The following is a 3988-nucleotide window of genomic DNA, read 5'->3' as shown; positions in this document are numbered from 1 at the left end:
TGACCAACCTGTCAATCACTTTCCAAGCGATGCTTCAAATCGCTTGGAAAGTGCTTGAGAAAATCGTGGCAAAATCGCGAACAGAATCGCAGTAAAATCGCGTGGAAAAAAACACGCGATGTCTGGGAAGGAGTCCGGTTTTCACTGTGCGTTTTAAAATGCTACGCGGGCACATAGCCTAAAGCTGCTGCAGTTAAAAAGCTCGTAGTTGGATCTTGTGATCGAGCTGGCGGTCCGCCGCAAGGCGTGCTACCGCCAGTCCCAGCCCCTTTGCCTTGGGGCGCTTCCCCGATGCTCTTGACCGAGTGTCCCGGGGGCCCGAAGCGTTTACTTTGAAAAAATTAGAGTGTTCAAAGCAGGCAGCCATGCCTGAATACTCCAGCTAGGAATAATGGAATAGGACTCTGGTTCTATTTTGTTGGTTGTCGGAACTGGGGCCATGATTAAGAGGGACAGCCGGGGGCATCCGTATTACGCTGCTAGAGGTGAAATTCTTGGACCGGCGCAAGACGAACCAAAGCAAAAGCATTTGCTAAGAATGTTTTCATTAATCAAGAACGAAAGTCGGAGGTTCGAAGACGATCAGATACCGTCGTAGTTCCGACCATAAATGATGCCAACTGGTGATCCGGCAGTCGTTATTCCCATGACCCGCCGAGCAGCATCCAGGAAACCAAAGTCTTTGGGTTCAGGGGGGAGTATGGTTGCAAAGCTGAAACATAAAGGAATTGACGGAAAAGCACCACCAGGAGTGGAGCCTGTGGCTTCATTTGACTCAACACGGGAAACCTCACCCGGCCCGGACACGGAAAGGATTGACAGGTTGAAAGCTCTTTCTCGATTCTGTGGGTGGTGGTGCATGGCCGTTCTTAGTTGGTGGAGCGATTTGTCTGGTTAATTCCGATAACGAACGAGATGCCGGCATGCTAACTAGCAACGCGACCCCCCGCGGTCCGCGTCCAGCTTCTTAGAGGGACAAGTGGTGCTCAGCCACACGAGATCGAGCAATAACAGGTCTGTGATGCACTTAGATGTCCGGGGCTGCACGCGCAATACACTGAACGGACCAGCGTGTGTCTACCCTTCACCGACAGGTGCGGGTAACCCACTGAACCCCGTTCGTGATGGGGATCGGGGATTGCAATTCTTCCCCATGAACGAGGAATTCCCAGTAAGTGCGGGTCATAAGCTCACGTTGATTAAGTCCCTGCCCTTTGTACACCCTGCCCGTTGCTACTACCGATTGGATGGTTTAGTGAGGTCCTTGGATCGGTCCCGCTGGTGTCCGCCAAGACCCTGGCGGAGAGCTGAGAAGACGATCGAACTTGACTATCTACTAGAGGAAGTAAAAGTCATAACAAGGTTTCCGTAGGTGAACCTGCGGAAGGATCATTAACGGTGCAAAGCGAATCCGATGAGGCGCGGAGCTGGAAGCCGATGCCCCCTGCACCAACCGACCCATCCCCAAGTGGATCCTTCCACTTCACCGGCGCACTCCGTACCGGTGGGGCAGCGAGGGCACGCAAGGTTCATGCCGGGTGTACGATGTAGGGAGGGTGTGGGGAGCCCCTCTCAATCCATCGTCCAGAAAGACGCCCGGCCTCGTGTCGACAGTGTTCTGCCCTGCTGTGACCCACCCAGGAAAAACCTCCATGTGAAAGGCCGTCCCGGGTACCATTCGCCCTCGAGTCCTGTACGCCCCCCCTCCCTGGGTCTGCGGGTCTGGGGTCGGTAGGTCGCGAAGCCTCGAGCCCTCCATCGTTCTCCTCCCCGCTGGAGGGAGGGACGGGGAGGCCGAGCGCCCGGGGCAACAGGGCCGAGAGCAGAAAGCCCCCCGACGGCACAACCCCGTGTACCTTTGCGGCCGGCCGACACGAGAGAAGGGCGCCTCTGAGCATCCAGACACCCAGAAGCGCGTCGATGAACGCAGCTAGCTGCGAGAATTAGTGTGAATTGCAGGACACATTGATCATCGACACTTCGAACGCACCTTGCGGCCCCGGGTTTCTCCCGGAGCTACGCCTGTCTGAGGGTCGCCCACCCGTCGATCGCCTCCGTGGCGTGTCTGGGGTCCCGTAGCAAAGGGTTTGTTGCGGAGGAAGGCCCGAGGCTCCGTTCCCCGGCGGCTTCCTCCTTTCTCCTTTACGTCCCCCCCAGGCCAGACCCACCCACCCGGTGCCCACCCGATGAGGTTACCCTTCTTTGCCACCCCCTGAGCGCGCCATGAGGCTGTCTGTGGAGACACAGGGCTGCTTCCGGAGCTTTCGGCGATGGGAGGAAGTGAGCGGTGTGGATGGGAACTGAAGTGTGCCGGAAGCCCCGGCTGCGAGACTCGACTAAAGACCTCAGATCAAACGTGGCGACCCATTGAATTTAAGCATATTACTAAGAGGAGGAAAAGAAACTAACCAGGATTCTCTCAGTAACGGCGAGTGAAGAGGGAAGAGCCCAGCGCCGAATCCCCATCCACCCGGCGGGCATCGGGAAATGTGGCGTACAGGAGACCGGACCACCCCGACATCGCTCGGGGGCCCGAGTCCTTCTAATAGTGGCCCCAGCCCACGGATGGTGGTAGGCCGGTAGTGGCCCCCGATGCGGCATGACCCGGTCTCCCTGGAGTCTGGTTGTTTGTGAATGCAGCCCAAAGCGGTTGGTAAACTCCATCTAAGGCTAAATACCGGCGCGAGACCGATAGCGGACAAGTACCGTGAGGGAAAGTTGAAAAGAACTTTGAAGAGAGAGTTCAAGAGGGCGTGAAATCGCTAAGAGGTAAATGGGTTGGGTCCGTGCAGTCCACCCAGAGGATTCAGCCAGGCGGGTTAGTCGTCAGCCGTCCCGGGTCCCGCGCTACTTCCCACCCCGGCTTGCCCCGGTGGCTGCCTTCCCCTCTTCCCCCCTTCGGGGTGCGTGGAGGGTGAGCGCTGCCGGTTCAGCGGGCGCTGGGGGCGGACGCGGCCCAGGTGGCTCCGGCCCCTGCAGGGTGCATTTCTTGCGGTGGTGCACCGCGGCCAGCTCCGGGCCAGCTGTGAAGGCCTCGAGGGTGGAAGGTGGCCGGGCGGTTGCGCCCGTGCTCTCGGGCATGGGGCTCACGCCCTCCCGGCATTACATCCCCCTCTCGGCAGCAGCAGCAGTTGCCGTCACCCAGGTCCAAGGGAGACGACTGCCTCCACGACCTCCTCTGGAAGCACTTCGCCCTCTCCATCCCCACGTCGCCCGGCCGGCATCACCTCCTGCAAGGGAGGCCATCAGTCGGAGGTGGGGGTCCCTCGGGGGGAAGCAGGGCTCAGTGACGGGAGAAGGGGGCCCCCTGCTCCCGGCAAGGCTGTCAACCGGGGCGGACTGTCCTCAGTGCGCCCCGACCGTGCCATGCTGCCGAGGCAGGAGGGCCCACCGCCCTGGTCCTTCAGGGCCGGGGCTGGTCGCCTGGGGTCCGTGGCGATGTCGGCGACCCACCCGACCCGTCTTGAAACACGGACCAAGGAGTCTAACGTGCACGCCAGTCCGAGGGCTCGAATCGAAACCCTGTGGCACAATGAAGGTGAAGGCCGGGGCTCCCCGGCCGAGGTGGGATCCCGTCGCCCGTTCCGGGGGGGTTGACACGGCAGGCGCACCACCGGCCCACCTGGCCTGCTCCGTCGGGGAGGTGGAGCACAAGCGTGCGCGATAGGACCTGAAAGATTAGAAACCAAGAGAAAAACACAGGAGTTAAAGGTCCATGATACTAAAATTATTGAAATTTATTATAATAGTTAAAAAGACAATAGCAATAAGTACACAAATTACAATACAGTACAAAGATCAGGCAATCCTGGCTGAGGTCAGATAGTAATAAGATTAGAGCAAATTTGCATAAAGTACAGACAACATATGGGGAACAACAGACTCACACCTCCTCACAATAGAGGTCATTATATAGATAATAATCAGAGGTGTGAAAAAGTGCTCAAGCAAAGTGCTTACCCATAATGGAGCTGCACAGGACCACAGA

At 58.1% G+C, this 3988-nt stretch overlaps 1 pseudogene; it reads left to right on the top strand.

Annotated features, from left to right (window-relative positions):
* Positions 1 to 1915: 1915 nt before the first annotated feature.
* LOC141057992 (5.8S ribosomal RNA) lies at positions 1916 to 2036 on the top strand (annotated as a pseudogene).
* Positions 2037 to 3988: the final 1952 nt, after the last annotated feature.

This window comes from Dendrobates tinctorius, unplaced genomic scaffold (genome assembly GCF_039654945.1).
Source record: "Dendrobates tinctorius isolate UK_male_01 unplaced genomic scaffold, ASM3965494v1 ptg000207l, whole genome shotgun sequence".
NCBI lineage: Eukaryota > Metazoa > Chordata > Amphibia > Anura > Dendrobatidae > Dendrobates > Dendrobates tinctorius.
The sequence above is the reverse complement of the archived record's forward strand: the minus strand, read 5'-3'. Positions and strand labels throughout refer to the sequence as shown.